The 19,254-nt window shown below is 39.0% G+C and overlaps 1 protein-coding gene across 1 annotated transcript in view; it reads right to left on the reverse strand.

The window, feature by feature from the left end:
* Positions 1 to 19,254, reverse strand: part of LOC112141639 (reticulon-4 receptor-like 1) — a 98,384-nt gene that overhangs the window by 77,722 nt on the left and 1,408 nt on the right. The window lies entirely within an intron of this gene.

Here is a 19,254-nt window from a genome sequence, read left to right on the forward strand (position 1 = left end):
CTTTTTCAAACCGCCAGTTTTCATCTGCTACTGATACATCACAATTTCAATAAAGAAATACTCAAAAACACATTTTTTTAATCTTAAATACTTTACATGCCCGCTATCATGAGAAAAACTCTACTAGAACATGTTAACAACCCCCAAAACTCGATTTTCATTATAGCGAGTCTTTAAGCTTACATTTTCAATGATGTCCTGGTCGTCAGATTGGAATTAAGCTATTCCGCTGCATAAAGGAAAACTAACTTGGACCCTTTTGAACAAACTCATTCGTTTATTTTTTACTTTAACCTTTTATCTTCCTCATTAAAGGCATAAAAAACTAGTCAAAGAAGATAACAGCATGAGTCAGCAGTTTCACAGAGGGATTGATAAGCAGTCTAGTTTATATAACACGACATTTAATTTAGGACAGTAAAGCCTGTCCTGATCGGCAGCCACACATAATCTCCACTCAAGCGCACCCTTTTTTTTAAGGGAATGATGAGACAGTTCTCTCATTGAATTGAAGCAGCCCATCTTTGGCCAGCCCATAAAATTCCCCTCAGAATCACAGGTCTGAACCATAAAATTCCCTGTGATAAAGGGAATACATGCCTGCCTTCATCCTCCCCTCTCTCTGGGAGATTGCTGTGGATGGCCCGGCACCTTTGATGTGAGCAGAGCGAGGGCTTAACTCTGCTCCAGCTTGGCTGACTGACTGCGATTCCTGAAGGTATTACCATGCTAACTCTTTAAGCGAAGTCTATGCTGTGGCGCGGGAGGACCACAGGGGGCTTTGTGCTTAAAAAGAAACGATTGTAGTAGAGAAGAAAAACTCGAGTACAGAGGTTATGGTGGGGGTCCAAAAAGAAGGCAGTGAATGTTTACGGTTTAGTATCCATAATACGTTTAATCCAATTTATCCACCTTTGCAGAAGTGCCATTGTTGTTATTAAAAAAGCAAAAGAGCGTCCAAACAGCTGGTGGCAGTGGGAGGGGATTAAAGGAGTGGATTAGGTGTTATTACCCTCTTTTCTGGTGACATCTGAAGATGATTAAGACAGAATTTAGTCTGTCCATCTCTTACGCAATCCCTTTTCTAAAAACACTTTATTCCTTACATCTCATCCCAACGTGGAAGCATATGGGATCTGTTAAGATAAGCGGATGGCATAAAACCAGACATCATTAACCACATCTTGCTGCAGGTGATTCAGATAAAAAAAATATGGCATCATTAGAGACATGCTTAGCTCCAACACACGGCAGCACACTTAAACATGTGACTACATGAAAAAGCTCTTCCACAAACGTGTCTGGGGAGAATGCATGCTAGATGACATTTAGGGGAGATTAGGCTGTCTCAGTGTTACTGAGAAGATCACGTATGGTTTTACAACCAGCCGAGTAGACAGATGGGAAGAGAAGGAGACAGGTAGCATCCATAGAGGGGACGGCAAGGGGCTATGGTACTCCGTAGATTTAAAAGAGGTTTAATAGCCCACAAATTGAGTTATTTTTCTGCATTTTTTGCAATTATTTTTTATTTTTTTTTTCTGATGATGGAGAACATTTATTAAGAAATTTGATCTTAAAATCGAATTTTTAGGTATTTCTTTATTCAAATTGAATCAGGATCAGAGATGATATTGCAGTTTGAAAAGACATTATTTGAGACGGAGAAAACACGCTGCTCATAACTGCAATAGTGAAGGGAAGAGGGGCGTGGTTGCACCAACAGTCCCCTCCACAACTACAAGGCAAATTTCTAATGAACTACTGCTGCTCTGCAGAAATGTCCAAGAAAACGACACAGGTTTTGTTTTGGTTTTGGCTAAAAAAATGGCATAAATACTATTAAAAGACCACTGGGACCGCTTGATAATTGAAGTGGATCTTTAAGAAACTTAGAAGTTCTGTTTCTACTGTTTGCTGTGGATGTGGTCCTTTTGGCTTCTACGAGCCGGGACGTTCAGCCCCTACTTTAGAGGTTTGGGAGTGAAGTGGTTAGAAGAAGAATTATCCCTCGCAAGTTTGAGGTCATGGTCAAAAAAGAAAAAAAAGGGGGAGTGCCCTTAGATTGAAAATAAGTCAAGTTAAGATGTAAGATATTCCTGTATTTAATAATGCATACCGTGTATTAGTTTGGCTGTAATTACTACAGGTACCAGTCAAGACTCAGATTTTTAAAAATGTGACAAAATATTCAATACTAGTCAATCAATGTTATAGCCTTACCAGTGACTATGAAGCGAGGGCTGTGAACCAACAGATACGATCATGGCTGCAAGCAACAGAAATTATTTTTCTTCACAGGACATCTCCCCTAGAGATAAGGCGTAAAGCTCAGCCATCCAAAAAAGGGCCATGTGGAGATCCTGTCTTTCCCACTGAAAGCACCTAGTTCTGGACAACTGGTAAAAATTGTTGGGAAAATGTAAACAAAAAAGACATCCAGACTCACCCAAACAATAAAAATAAAGCTTTAAAGTTGGTATTGACTGCTCAGCTTATTCTGTTAGCTCTACAACATTCCAAAAAGGGGATTCCAGGTGGGACAAAGGGAAGGATTGAGTATTGAACTCTATCTTTTCCTCCTTACTTCTTTGCTTTTCCAGCATTCATTAGCTCCTCCGCATTGTTTGTTAGCTTCTTATTTCATCACACGATTCACTCTACAGTTCATCCAATATCTACTATCTGATGACTTTTACATTGTTTCACTGTTGATGAAACATGAAGCCTCAAAGTATATCAAGATTATTCTTTTATTTTGCTTTTTTAAATGACTTATTTAAAGGCTGAATTTCACTGCACTTTTTCCCTCTAAAAAGAATAGCCTACAGCAATATGTACACGGTGTGCTTATTTAACTTGACTGCCAGCAGCACAGAAAGTACCATACGAAAACAAAGTATGTACAACAGAAGTGAGTGTTGATATAAAAAGTTGAATTCATTCTCACCTTTAGTCTTTGAACGTCAGACTTTCCCACTAAGTGTTTTTACCGAGGCAGGAAATGTGCTGAAAGCCTGTCAAAAATTACCGTCTGAGTTTCTCTTTGTGTGGTTGCATATTCTTCCGGCTTCTGTAAGACCTGATTGCAACTGTATTGATCAGGGCCAGCTGAGAAATCGACCTGGACTTGTCTGACATCAACCTCTCCTCCTGCTTCTAAATCCTTCTCTTTCACCCTGTACCCTCAATGTTTTCATCATTCTAAAGCATGCCTCACATTCTGTTTAGTTTAGTTCCTATCTTCTTTTTCCAAGTCAATTCTATGCTTTTTTTTATTCTCCAACCTTCTTATTTTGTTGGTGTCCTCATGATCAACCCTCAACTCCTCCACACCTTCATGCGTCTAGACACTTCTTTGCATATGTTCTGGTTTTCGTCATATATCTATTACTCCTTCCTGCACATCTGCATCTCACTTTATCCTCTTGACAATTTCTTCACCCCTTATCTCAAATCTTGTAGCTCTTGTGTGCGCTTCTTTCCTAATCTCTCCCCACATCATCCATCCCCCTTATTCCCCCCTCTGAGTGATTAAGTGATGGTTGGGCTGGCACAGCTGGTGTAGTTGGCCGTGCAGCCCGTCTTCATGACAGCTGTGCTGCAGTGTCTTTGCCAGATCCTTACTGGGGCATTAGTACTCTTGTAACATTTTCATCGCAGGTTATGCAGGTTTGTGGGCGACTCACTGAACTCCAAGCTGTTTAAGCTTCAATTTTATGATCTCACTACTATAATCATAAAACGACACAGTTAGTACAAGTTAGGGTGTAGAGACTGCACTCTATGGAGATCTTAAAGATCAACTTCAATGAAAGTTGTGTTTTTGGTGTTTTAACGGGCTCATACCATGTTTTTTTTTTTTTAAGTCGTTCAAAGTAATCTATATCCATGTATATGATCATATATTACCTTTAAAACATTAAAGAACACATTTTTTACTAAATTTAAGTTGTTTTTTTTTTTTTTTTAAGTTTTTTTCTATCCAGAAGTTAGACGCCTCATTCTTTGAAGCACCGCCTTTCACTGCTTGTGGATGCCGTCTATTTCATGACGTCAGCGTAGAGCCGGCTTAAGCATCGTGTCTGCATTTCACCCACAAAAACAAACATCCAAACTTTTGCAAAGATAGATGTGCATAACCTACCATAGGTCTGCTTTTAGTGGCTCCAGCCATCGCTACACTGATTGTAGCAGTGGCCGGGGCTAGCAGCTGAGCTAGATGAGCGGCTGAGCTAGCTGAGGAGCAAAGCTAGCTAGCTCCTCAGCTTGCTGTATCTTTATTTATACACGTAGGTCAATTGAGAACAATTTCTCATTTAAAACAACGACCTGAGTAAACTGCTACTGCTACTACCGGTAGCTGAGAGGTTATACAAGCAGCTGAGCACCTCTAGCTGAGCGGCTAAGCACATCTACTTTGAGTGGAGAAAGTGGGTGTTTGTGTTAGCCTGGGGGAGGTTCTGGCAGTGCAGACTTCCTGAAAGGGGCTGTCTCACCTTGTGACATCAGCACACGAGGACCCGCTCGTTTTTGTGGGTATGGGAGGGGCTGGTGCTCACACCGCAGGTTTTTAGAGGAATACTTAAAAATGCATGAATGATTCAAATACCGTTTTGGGGTGGTTTATAGTGAGGACTGAACAATATAATACACTTTAACATGTTCTTGTGGAATTTTTTTTCCCCATGATGGAGGACATGTATCTGGCTCAAAACTGTATGGCTGGACAGCTCCAATATTGCTTGCCATTTTTTGTTGCACCAATAATGTTAGGTTGTGACGGGCTGTAAGCTTGCAGGAGAGAGTGTAAACAAAGTGATGATGGGAAATGAGGGCAGTCTCACACAACTCGGAGGCAAATTGATCATTCGTGTGCTTTCCTCTGCATGTTTAGATTAAAAGTGGGGTAATTGGGCCCTACAAGACAGCGAGCTGAACTTTTTTTTCCAAGGATTTTTATCTTCAATGGTGTCCGTTGCAGACATAAAATCTTGTCCACCTTTGTCATGGGAGGGATCACACATCGATATAAGGGTCGGATCATCTGGACCCCATTAATGAACTACTGCCACTCTGCAGAGACTATGTCCTAGCATACAACACGGGTTCATAATTAAAAGATAACTTTTAAAGCAGATCAAAAGATGTTTGGAGTGGGACTAAATCATTCAGTTACAACCGAGTTAGTCACACTGACTACAAAAGTGTCTGTCATTAAACTCACACCTCCATGTCTTCATTGAAAAAGCCTGTCATTGTCGGCATACTGAATTTAATTATTTGCAAGTCTAGCAGAATACAGCCAAAATTCTTACTTTCAGCATATGAAGACAAAAAACTCTAACTATAGTGATTCAGTCTCAACTTTTATTGTAAAAGTTAACTTTTCAAGTGAATAGCTCTGAGTCGTGACCAAAAACAAAAATCATTTGAGGCAAAATATGAAGATTTTTAGCTGGGTTTTTTTTTTCTTCTTTTTTGAGCTATTAAGTTATTTAGGTCATGCTTTTTTTTAACAGACTCTCATAAACAGTCTGAATTTCTGCTCTTCTCCCTGTGCCACGAGCACACCAGCCTGAAGTTGCCAATCAAGCAGCTGTTTCTGGTTTATTGGTAATTAGTCTCAAGAGTATTTAAACCAAGTATCTGCTCCCTTTTCCTGGTATAGATAGGAAGTTCACATGTTTACATATATGTATATGAAAAAAAAAAAAAAAAAGTAAGTGTATTAAAATTTGTTTTTTTCACACCAAAGTCATCTGAATCCTATTTAAACTGCTATATTTTAATTGTAATGAGACATATTTTGGCTGAAAAAATTCAGACAACTGACAAAAGGGTAGAGGTTGATTAAAAGATTGGTACTAGTTCTTAGCTTACACTTGATTGCAAGAACTGATATCCACTCAAGGCAGATAATAGCCTTTACATAGTGTGGTATATACTATATCCTGTTGCATTAGTTACTAATCTGAGCTGATTTCTTGACTTAACTGATAATTTTCTTTTTTTCTGCAGTAAAACATGTTTAAAATAAAAATACTCTTATCACCGAGCACATTTTGAGTTGTGTTGCACCTTCGTAGGTGTTATAAATATAACTGTTTGCTAAAAGTAATGATGCCTGAAAAAAATGTGGTGCACAGCTTGATTCATCTAGCTTATTGCTCCCAGGTCATTAGAACTGTTGGATTCCTTCCCAGATGGCACATGCACACGTCTCACTAACCTTGGATTAAGACTGGCACAGTGGCCTTCTATATAAAAAATCTGGCAAACAATTTTTCCCTCTAATTAAATGTCTTAGTTAGGTCAGTCCAGTACTTCCAGCCACTTTGGTGATTTCTATGAATGCTATAAACAGCTGGCATTTTAGCCAAATAAATAAATAAAAATCCATCCATCCATTTTCTTGACCGCTGTGTCCCTTTCGGGGTCGCGGGGGTGCCGGAGCCTAACCCGGCTACTGATGGGCGAAGGCGGGGTACACCCTGGACAGGTCGCCAGTCTGTCTCAGGGCCTCAATCACACACACATCCACTCTCACATTCACACCTAGGGGCAATTTAGAGTCACCAATTAACCTATGAAGCATGTTTTTGGACGGTGGGAGGAAGCCGGAGTCCCCGGTGAAAACCCACGCATGCACGGGGAGAACATGCAAACTCCACACAGAAAGGTCCCAGCCGGGATTTGAACCGGGGCCTTCTCGCTGTGAGGCGAGAGCGCTAACCACTTGCGCCACCGTGCAGCCCCATAAATAAAAATCTAAATTAAAAATTTTATAAACGAATCCACTCAATAGCTTGATGGTTATGACTGATAAAACTACAAAATCAACAGCTATCCATAAAATTTGTCACTTCCTTTTTGGTGGTTGGCAGTATTTCATTGTACAAATTTACCACTAACTAGTGTATTTTAGGGTAGTTAAAGTCCTATAAAGTCATATTTGGATCTATTGTAAAAGCTAAAAGACAAAAGACTAAAATACCTGCATTGTTTTATAGGACATAGTTGCTGCAGGAGTTCAATAGAAATTCACTTCTGAGCTGTGGGCGGGACCACTGGGACCACAACTCCGCCCCCTTTTTACAATTCAGTATTTTTTTCTACATTTTCATCATGAAAGAATAAGATGCAAGTTTCCATTGTGTGTTAGCTTCATGCTAATTTCTTAGCCCAGTTTCTAACCCCAGATCTTATATTATTTTGAATATATTTTTATCAGCATTGTTGCATTTAACTTGTTTTTTTTTAATAACATGATGTAAGGTTATAATAGGAGTTTTCAACAAAAAAATGCAGTCTTCATTAAGTAAAACTTTTTAAATGTGTTACTTACAATGTCCCCTCTGATTTTTTTCTTTCCAACTGTTTATCACCCTGATTGATAAAGAGAAATGCCAATATTATTCTGGACTAGCTGGGCCTGACTGTTATATAACTTTAAAACACTCATTTATAAATGTGCTTATATGAACAGCGCGCCTCAGCGTTATAATAAGACCGAGTGAAGACACAAATAGTCTACGACAGCAAACAAACAACGCTTTTTCACAGATTGCACATTTCCTCTTCTCTCAGTCTTTGCATTCTCTTGTCACTCTGAAGCACAAGTCAAGCTGAGACTGTGGCAAAATCACGCCTATAAATCCAGACTTTTTACATGTCAGCATGTCTGTGTGGCATGCTGGGAATGATTCTGTATTTTTTTGTTTTTAATGGTCAGTTCTGCATTAGTAAAATTAAAAAAAAAACAACAAACAGCCCTGCACTGTGTGTGTGTGTGTGTTAGTTAAAAAATAGGACAATCTCAGTGAAGAAAACAAAAAAGCTCAGTGGAAAGAGAAATTTCCAGTTTACTCCACAAAACACCTTTTTTATTACAAAACTCAGCATTCTGCCATTCCATAAAAAAAAAATTAAGGGTTATTTGTTTACATGTCACAGCTCACTGCTGCAACTTGTAGGCTGTTTGATCCATTTGTTTTTACTGAAATAAGAACAAGACAGAACTTTCTATTGGTCACGTTTTGTTCAAATTTTTTTACTTTCTTGTGTTTTAACCACCACTCTTACAGAGCAGATGATGAAAGTGCTGACAGAAGTGAAGGTGAACAGAACACAAAAGTGTGAAATCTTTAAGAAAATTTTATGTAATCTTCTGCTTCATAATTTAGCATTCAATGGCCACAACGTTTCAAAGTGAAAGGTATATTTTTTCACAAATTTGCTCTCTTTGTTGTAAGTCTATTGGCTGACTCCGATTTCAGGCAAAAAAAAAATCTCTTGGCGATTCAAACACTTTTACCCAGTTTCAGCTGCTCCAACTGCTTTATCCGTTTGTTAAGATGTTCCTGCTGGTGTTTATGCCTTGTGTTAAGGGTACAGCGTTTAAAGTGTGCTTTAGCTCAAAGTGTAAGCACCAGTCAGAAGCAGATGGGCTTGTTAATGCAGTGATGTTGTTATGTAAGCCCTGCTATCTTTGCCCCCATGTGTCTGTCTATACCGCAGTACAGAGAGAGGCAGAAAAAGGAGTTTGTGAGTCAGTCAATGTGTCTGTTTGAGCCAATCGCTATTTGTAACACACAAACACACACACTGAAGGACAGATGGGGATTGATGTGATAAATCAGAAGGAATTGACTTGTTGTCCAGGGTTTGATGAACTCGTCTCCCTCTTTAACCCATCTTCCTCATTTCCCTACAAGCTGGGTAGTAGCCAATGCAAACACTTATTCGCACAAATAAATAAGAAAATAGGTGTAAGAAAAAGAGAAGGGATGTAACAATATATCGATGGATCGATTTATTTATCTACGATCCAACCAGATCAATCTGTCTGAGGCAAGTTGTTAACTGAACTGACCTATATCATTATAGAATTATTTCAAAATAAAATTAATCAGTTATATTAATCTTGGAAGATACTATTTGGATTGAGGCAAAGTAAGTTTATTTTGATATATCGTAAAAAGTGCCATAGCGAACAACACGGAGGATGGCAGCAAAAAATGATCATTAAAGTGAAAAGTGTGGAAACACTTTGAATTTTGCAAAAACAGTGTGTTTGAATCTTCTAATAATGTTTGTATAATTGTGATGTGGAAAAACAACAGTGGGTTGAACTGTGTAAAACTAAAATGTGAATGGATTTGCTAATAATTCTTCATACACATATTTAATTTACACTTGATTATCCTCTAAGAAATACAAAAACTCTGGAAAACTTCACCTGCATGGATCAGGACCAGGTATTTATCTCTGAGATGTCCTGGATCAATGTTAGATCAATGAATCAGATCATTAAAAAAAAGAATGACTTTGAATCGTATTGTTAACCGCAAAATATGATATAATTCGAATGTTTAAAATGAATTGTTACACCTACAAAAGAGCAAAGAACTTCAGTCTAAAAGACGATAAAGAAGCCGTTAGGGGCCAATTTCTTCTGCATCTGTAGATCTACAATGAATCTATCTGAGATGTGTTGTCGTGAGTAAACAAACACCCAAACTAAAGGAACTTTTACCAAGGTTCTGAAGAAGATATCTCCAAAAAGAACCAACCATAAAGAAATGCTAAAAGGTTTCCTCCTATATTTTTACTGGAAAACAGCACAAATCTTTCCTCAGACATTCTATAGCTACAGTTCTTTCAGCTTCTTGCTAAAAGTTGAATCAAGTTCAGTTTGTTTCTTGCTTTCCGCATGATCTCTCAGCAGAAAAACAGACTACAACTCACATAAATATTGAACACCATACAGAACAACCAGCACTCCTCTTGTTTTCTTTTGTGAGGACTTTATAATAGACTGCAATGAGAGAGTTATTCAGCAACTCTGAGAAAGGCAGTAGATGGGAAAACCTGCTGCAATATGTGACAGGTCATGCAGTCATAATAAATAGCAGATTCTCATTACTTTTTTGTATTGAAATCTCCAAATTGTGTTTCCATAGCAATACTGCGCATAATTTATCCATCAATGTTTACATGCTTCTTTGTAAACCATAAAAAACGATGGGTATCAGGCTCAGTCTGGACAGAACTTTTAACTGGAGCGGCTGGCTAAGACATGATCACACATGAAAACGAACGCGGTGCTTATCGGAATAACTTGCATGTTGAACAGCATCAGAAAAAAAGGAAAGCAGAGGAGCGGGACGGTGAAAGGATGGACGGAGCTGTGTGATCTTGCAGCAAGCCCATGCTGCTGCGAGCCGTGGACTCCAAACATCTTATCAGAAACCAAAACAGCTATCAATTATTCAACAGGTACAGAGCGCACCAGCTACAGAGGAGAAGACATGGAAGGAGATGAGGTTTGAGAGGAAAGGAGGGGTGGAGGAGATACTGTACATCCTGCATGGGGGTTATGCACAAAAGATTAGAATTTTCTCTCTGTCATTGCCTTTGGAAAATCACTGTGGATACACTTAAACACAGAACTATGCATTTTTGTCAACATGTCCTTATACTTTTTTCTCTCTTTCAATGCAGCACAAAAATATCAAACAAAAACACAATGATTGTATGAATTCCACAAGGATTTCTAGTTAAATAAAGTTTTTGCCATACCTTGTAGCCCAAATAGCACTTATAAACTCATGTTAAAGAAAATTTAGATTTGTAGAATTTTTCTGATGACAGAGAGCATGCAGTATATTTAGAAAATTAAGATTAAAATTGCATTTCTGAGGGTTTCTTTATTCAAATTGCTGTTAATCAGGAGCAGACAAAAAAAAATGCTGTTTGAAAAACTTGTTGCAGTTGTGACATAGATCATACGCCTGGCTGGCCGCTCCATTCTGATGCATCCACTTTTAGACCACTATTTCGACCAGATCCCCATAAGTCTTTGTTTTCCTCCTGGCTCAAAACTGTACAGCTGGATTGTTGGATTTGTCGCACCAGTAATGTTAGAATGGGTGTGTGAGAGGAAACAGATGGGTGACAGGAAGTGGGGGCACCAACAGTCTCACCCATGACTCGTGATACGTTCAAACTGGGCTCAGAAACGTGCATTCGAGTGACCATTCTCAATAAAAAGTGTATGTAAATGTGCATTTTGTGCTTCCATGTTCAAAATTATTGTGTTAATGCAGGTTTTTAAGTTCATTTTTGGACTCTATATTATAATGTACACAAGTTGAGCTTTGATCATTCAGTGACATAGGTAGCATCCTTCTCAATTCACAGAAGTACCAACCATTGTAAAATTGTGATCGTGAAGGACAGAAATTAATAATTGTGGTTTGTACCCAGATGGAATTATATGACAGCAAGTCATATGTTGGAATAGAGCTGTGAAAGAAAAGGGAAAGGCCAGGAGAAAGATTTGAAAGAGTTGCACCACTTTGACATTTCACTACAAACATCTTCAAATTGTGAGTACATAAGCTAGTGTTGCATAGCGACAGTCCAGTGTGAACACCAAATGTTTCTTGAATGCTCAGTGTGAATATAGCATTGGAGGCAAATTTCTGATGAAATACTGCCGCTCTGCAGAAGCTATGTCCTAGAAAGGGATACCGATTTTTGTTATTATTTTGAATAAAATCGTTGTTAAAAGACCACTGGGAACACTTTTGAAATAGATCACAAGATGTGGGATTTTAAGGGTGTTTTCAGACTGGACACATTTGGTCTGCATAAAGTGAACCAGTTTGTTTTCCCCAACAATCCGGAACAAAGTTTCAGTTTGAATACAAGTAATCAGACCCTGGTCCGGGATCAGGAATCGCTCTCTGACCTATCTTTCAACGTGGTCTCGGTTCATTTCCAATTGGACTGAACTTCGGTTCAATCTGAAATTCTTCAGTCTGAATATGATCCGTGCTGAGACCGGAACAACTGAACCAAAACGGCCACCATAGCTGGTCATTGACGGACAAACATGGAGTAGCGACACAACGGCAGCTCATTAAAATGCGGTTGGATGAATCCAAGCTCATAAAAACAACTTTTAACGTGATATACACTGCCTCTCACACTGTTTTCCCAACAGTCATTATGTCACAAACATTTATTAGCATACCTCATAGTCGTGGCGTCCCAAGTAAGCAGCAAAGTAGCAGTAACAAGTTGACCAGTGAAATAAAAAGTTTTAATAAGAAAAAATATAGTATTTGCAAAGTCTTTCTCTTTTTCTTTTGAACCGCCACCATAACTATTGACCAATGACTGAAGAGATCTTTAGTCATGTGGTTTTGTTAACAAGCTTTGGTCCAGAACAAAAATCTCCAGTAGATCGTAGTCTGAATACAGACCAAACGCAAGGTTTATTACTCAATCCAAAACAAATTAAGCGGAATCCGTCCAGAACAAATCACTCCAGTCTGAATACACTCTAAAACTCAGCCATACTCCATGAAAGTCGACCAATGAAAGCAAAGTACGAGGAAGGTTTTATTTAAAATACAATCTTAAAACCATCAGCTTCTTTTGACAAGAATTTCTTCTTCTAGTTTCTCTTAAAAGTGAAGTGCACTGAACAAAAAAATCTCATGGATAGGCTAGCAGCATCAAAGCCATCCGTTCATTAAGCTAAAACTGCTGTATAGTCACAAATTGCTCCTTCTGCCCTTCTATAAGTTGGTATTCAGTAGGTCGGAGATGGAGGTGGGTGTATTTTTAAAGTTTGAACAGAGCCGGGCTGTCTCGTTACTGCTAAGCAAAGCCGGTCTTTTTCTGTACTTGATACATGAAATTTAAATCCATCCTCGCATGTCACACTCTGACAGAAATGTCTCAAAAATGTCTGTGGCTCATTTACTTTAATCAGCAGATGAAGACGCTCCCGCGAGCGACTGCTTCATCCAGCTGTCACTCCCTCTGGTGACAAGAAAATACCAAAGTTCCTGAGCCGAGAGAGACACAAGACTGTAACACACACCCACACAATCAGCCTCCATCAGCTCAACTGTCTTCACCTGCCACTGGCTCCGTCTTTCTGCAGAAAGTCTTTCTTTATCATCCAGGTAAAGTGTGTTTCCAAAAAATCATACGTTTCCTGACTTCTTTCATACTTCAGACTGTATATCTCCTCTTTTTTGTTCTACACCAGTATTTGTTTGGCGTACGGAACCACTCCTCTCTTGTGTTCGGCTCTGGCACTCGTATTTATGATTCCCAAGGCTCACACACAAAATCGCACCATTCTTTTGAAGACTTTGTACTCGCTATAGTATGTGATCAAACGCTTTTTTCCCCACCCCTCCTTCATTGTAAATCTTTTCACTCTCCCAGATGCAAAAAAACACCTTTTTTTTTCTCACGCTCTCCCATCAGATACAACCGAATGTGTAACTTGCCCCCAGCTGTTGCAAAGTGAACCTGCAATCAGAGGCTTTTACAGGACTCCTGACAGGGAGAGATGCCTGCTTTGATTGGACAATTTGATCAGGCAAGACTTTTCTGTTGACTATGAAGCCACATTTCCATGGACTGTCTGTGCAGCATAAGCCGTCTAAATAGCATCGTACATCGAGTTGAGAGGTTGTGCAGGAAAAAGCTTTTTCTGTGTTGTAACTGTAGAGCTAGCTAATTATTCCTTTGCCTTTAGGTCCTCTGGGGGTTATAGATATAGGGGTTTGTTTACCTCTTTAAATTTAGCATGTCATATTTGTGAATTTTCAACTTTTTCTATGAATTTTTCTCTACAATTAAATGCTACTCCGTAAAAGAATGAAAATTACACAAGCAAAACGAAACAGAGCGCTGGGGCTGAAATTCAAGGCTGATACTCTTTAAGTAATAATCAAATTGGCTCAATACTAATGTGGGGCCAAGTCATTGTTTTGCAAGTCTCACGTTTTTGTTCACAAGTCTAAGTCAAGTCCCAAGTCAAACCAGCCAAGTCCCAAGTCGAGTCACAAGTCAAGACCAACAAATTTCAAGTTGAGTCACAAGTCCTACTATTAACGTTTCAAGTCATGTTTCTGCAATTTGATCGGTTGGACTGTCTGATCAATCCAACGTGGCCCTAATCCGATTGGAATGTTGGACCAACACACCAAACGGATGTACACAGAGTCTTTCAATATACTTTTTCATCCTTGGATTTGGGGGGAAACAGCAAGTCTTTCCGAGTCAGAGGACTAAAGTTTGAGCCAAGTCACAAGTTATTTATATTAGAGTCACGTTTTATCCATATCTCCCCATTTGGAGGGCTAGCCAGCTCAGTGGTCTTGTGTAGACTGTCCGCCCTGAGACTGAAAGGTCGTGAGTTCAAATCCAAAGACCAAAAATAGGACCCAGTACCTCCCTACTTGACACTCAGCAATAAGGGGTTTGATTGGGCGGGGTTAAACCAATTGGTCCCCGAGTGCAGCTGTGTCTGCAGCTCACCACTCCCCTGAGGAGTGAGAACTAATGGGACTTTTTAAATGTAGGGGAAGGGAGAAGCTGTAGGGGAAGAATTTGTATTTGGCCTTGGAGTAGTATCCAGCCCTACAGGACAGATAGTGGTACTGCATGTCTAAATGCTGGATTATGAACTCATGCAAAAGGTACATTTTGACAAATTGAGAACTATCTCTATAGGGGCTACATGTGTAATGTGTCCTGTTTTTTTATGAAGTAATTTCTGTTTGACTTAAAATGGCTATAATAAAAAATAAAGTAAGATAGGTGTGCTAAACTTAGACCGTCTTCAAAAACTGCTAAATAAATTAAATTAAATTACATTAAATTAAAACACCAAAATATGTTTCCATTAGCTTTAGCTGGACTATTATGGTAAAATGTCCAAGAAAATATCAATAATTAACTTATTTTAAAGTTGCAACACAACTGATGTCTTAGAATGATGGAGTTACACAGGGGGTTGACAGAAAAGCACTTTGCACTCACCAGATTCTTTTGAATATTAATGACACTTGGTGCATCCAATGAAAGAACCCATTCTGCTCTGTTTAGGTCAAGAAAAAGAGTGAAGGCAACCCAGTTTCATTTTATAACACAGGCTAACTTTAGAGAGATACTATTATTATGAAAAAAAAAAAAAAAGTTTGTGCTGAATCCATGAATAGTTTTCGGGTACTGTACAGTACAATATCAAACATTTGATTTTTATTTTTCCTTTCTTGGGACTTTTTTGTTCGACTTTGACAGATCGAAAACACAACACATCCAGTCTTGTAATTATTTTACCATATTTACACACAGGGCATCAATTATAAATGGGACGCAGGCTCCCAGAAAATTGCTGTGCAGCTAAATGATAAAACGAGATTAGGCAGGCGGAGCGTTGTGAGCTGAGGAAACACAGGACAGAGTCTGTGAGTAACCTTGAGATGAGAGAGAAGGAGCACTCGCAAAGGTCGTTGATATGCAGAGCTGTCACAGGGATTCTCGCCGTGTGTGCTGCGTGTTGATTCGTTGCTTCCTCTTCTCTGATGTGCCTCGCATTACAGATGTAATTGATTGTCGTTTCAATTCCATTTCATCTATTGATTCCTGATTTGGTTGGCTAAGAGGTTACGTATTCTCCGTATTCTCCAAAAACCAGGTACTGATTTGTGAAATGTGCCCACCGACTCATGAGTTCTGCAAGAGCTCATTTGGATCAATCTCAAATCTCAATTACACTAATATTTGGAGCCTTTCAGCCCGCTTAAACATATTATAGCAAATCCATTTGTTAACATCATCCACCAAGGGGATTATGTATGCAAAACAAGGCGAAAGAGCAAGAGTGCCTTGTTTAACTGTCCTCCTGATAATTGCTTTTAGACTAAATGTATGCGTGCTAACTCAGCTGTCTGCAGCAGGGGAGGACTCACAACGTCACATCATCCTTTTGTCTCTCTGTTATTAGAAGCACCACTTTGTGTGGTAACAGTCAGCTGTTTCGAGCTGAAAGTTTGGGACTCCATTAGAACAACCTTTATTTTGTTTTTACAGGTTCAGAAAAGTTACAGTTTTACCACCAAATATTGACACTGGAAAATTTACATAAATGTCAGTGCAGAGCTGATGAATCCAAAAGAAGATCATGGCTGGAGGTAGTTGCATAATAATTTCACATCTCATATTTTTTTAGTATACAAGCGCATTCACAGCAAAGGCAAAACAACAAAGACGTCATCACTCAAAGTAGATGATAAGAGAGGAAGAGCTTCGTGCCTTCAGGTGCTGGCATTTATAAAATACAAGTTGCATAATCATATTGTTTTCCATAGAAATGCAAACCATCAACTCAATGCAAATGTGTTTCTGCTCCTGTCTGTATCTCTCTTTAAAGATTAGGAACAACATCAGGCAAAAGAGACACGAATGCATTAGGATATTGGCTGCTAAAGGACAGGTGAATCATTGTCTGTACACCTCTGAGCCACTGTGGACATTCACATACTAAAGACTGATTTAATAAAATAAAATATTAGGTGACAAAGGTAGTTAGGATAAGGGGATTTTTGGAGGACACTGAACATAAACCAAACTTACAATAATCACATATAGTTACTAGGCTTGAGAAGCTTTTGCTGAATCACCAACAAACTGGAAACACAAGGATGTATGGGAGGGTTTAGACTAGAACATTGTGTAAATATGTGTCAATTCAAATTCTTAAATCAATTTTCTAGGATTTTTTGTTAAAATGTAAAATGTATATGGAAAAAGATGACAATTAAAGAAATAAGAGTGGATAAATTTTGCTTTTTAAACATGATAAAGGATTCCAAGACAAAACATTTTTAATTAGGGATGGGCGATATATCAGTGCCAGTATCGATCAATATTTGCATAGTGGAGTTTATCGGTATTGGACCAGTTGTAGGGGAAATATCGGCTTTAAATTGACTCATTTGACCCTAAAGACAATTTTATTTTTGTTTGTTTGCTTTGGGCAGCAGAAAATAACAGTATCAAAAAATAGAAAATTAAAAATACAAAAGAAGAGAAAAGTATTTGAAAAAAATATACCCAAATTTCCCCCCTATGGGTTTTCAAGGGTTAAACAAAAACACATTTCTTGCTTAAACTAAAATTACAGACTTTGAAAATAAGCAAAAAAATAGATTAAATCATGCATTAAACTGCCAAACTTTAAAATTGTCCTTGACAATGATTATTGCTGTTTACTTAACTGATGCCACCGATGCAAATACGCATCACAACACTTTTGTTGCAAGTTCACCTTTAAACAGCAAGAACATAAGTGACTTGTTTTCATTGGTAGAAATAAATAAAGGCTAAAACTAATGTGTGTATAGGGTTTGTTTTAGTTTAGATATCAGGCTACAGATCCAGCTTTGAAAACTCTCTAGGAAAAAAAAACCTTTGGTTGTTACCCAAACCAGTCAAGCTAGCAGCCAATCAGCCTGCCAGGCCTCTCTTTTCTCTGAGTGATGCTGGCAGCAGCACAAGCAGAGAGGATATAGCGAGAGGGGAGGGGGGGGCATAAGGAAAAAGATCATTTTCATTATACCAAAAACCCTTTTCCTCATTCTCCACTTGTCCTCAGTGGAGAGAGAAGCAAGCAGGTAGGGTGACAGAAAACTGTATCGCAAGCTGACTGCACAATTACACTGAATTTTGTTATTGTGACCGATAGCAACATATCAGTGGGAGGAGATACAACGCAGTGAGATTTTTTTTTTCTTTTTTGCTGCATGTGTGGGTAAGTGGGTGGGTGCTACCCATCTGAAATTGCTGCAAGATTAAAATTGAAGCTTGTCTCCCTCAAGCGAGCCACTCTCTCTGTCTGTCACATACATACAGAGGAAAAAATGACAGCACTAATCAGCCCTCTGTCAACCCCATTAGGTCTCATCCCTAATGAGAAGATCGCCCAGCTTGCGCCCTGGTTCCAACCAAAGAGTACTGATGTGCGCTGTGGTGTCTGAGTGGGGTTTTTTTTAAAACAACAGAGATACAAAACCAACATCTCTATTGAGGAATGTTTTTTTTTCTGCCACTTGGTTCACCAGCAGCTCAGCACTCATCACAAAACTGTTGATGCCTTTCACCAAGATGTTCTTTTGGAGGAGAGGACTGGCAGATGAGTCACCAGCAAACTCAAATCCTCCCTTCCGACATATCTGCCTGTTTCTGTGCATTTTTAGATGTGGTCTTTTAATTATGATTATCCCGTTTTGGCCAAAATAGAAAAAACTGTGTTGCTTTCTGGGACATAGTTTCTGCAGAGAAACACTAGTTCATTAGAAATTCACCTCTGAGTTGTGCCTCAATTTCCCATCATCCCTTTATTCACACCATTGACTGTATATAGAGATGGACACCCATTGAAAATGCCTTACCTCTGGCTCCAACGAAATGAACCCAATTCATTCGCCATTTTTCCGAGATATGGCCGTTACCATTGTGGAGCCAGACAACAGTGATTGGTCCAAGTTGGTCTGAGTCCAGGTTTCTATGGCAACCACTTTCGACCATCATGAGTAAGCTTGTTCAAAGTCCACACCTCCTTTACATGAAAGCGGTTCGGAAGAGTCTGCCAATCAAACGTTTGAGGTGGGGGCGAGCGGGTCCCACAGGCTTTTACTGAGGCATCTGATTGGTCAGTTTAGACCTTGAATAACTTTCAATAAACGGTATCAAGCAAGAATGGTTACTTTGAGAAATATAATGTTTGACTTTTAATGACTGTTTCTCAATAGAAGTCTGTGGGATTTTGGCTCCTATAAGCCAGCAGCTACTTCCTGTTGGGAAAGTAAAGGGGGAGGGGTTACTCAGTCCAGTTCTCTTTATACAGTCAAAGCAAGTTTCCCTCATTTCCTATCATCTCTTTGTTTACAGTCTCTCCTGCAACCCTAAACCACTGTTATGTATATTTGAGATATTTGGAAGCTCCGCGCTAAAGTTAGCGGACTGGCGATCATTGGTTACGTCATCAAACGAAAGTGACGTCTGAAATATGAGACACTATTTTTTCATAACTCTCTATTTGAGGGCTAAATAAAGGGGAAGGGAGATGGGAGGAATTTGGATTGGGCCAAAGACATACATGGATCTAGTAGTCCACAAGTACATGCATCTTAATGGAGTGAAGCTGGGAGCTTGCGGCTCATCTGTAGGTCCTACGTCACACCTACAAGCTTTTTCTGGCATGTATGCTCTTGATTTACCACATTTGATTTAAAAAAAAAATACTGAAAGATTGTATTTTGAGCTTAATTTTCTTATTATGTGGCATCCATCGTGCGAAAAATGCTATGTTATAAACACCAAAAACACGATTTTTATTTCTCCCTTCAAACATTCGTCCACAGGCTTGTTTAA

The sequence above is a fragment of the Oryzias melastigma genome, linkage group LG14, assembly GCF_002922805.2.
Source record: "Oryzias melastigma strain HK-1 linkage group LG14, ASM292280v2, whole genome shotgun sequence".
NCBI classification, from domain to species: Eukaryota; Metazoa; Chordata; class Actinopteri; order Beloniformes; family Adrianichthyidae; genus Oryzias; species Oryzias melastigma.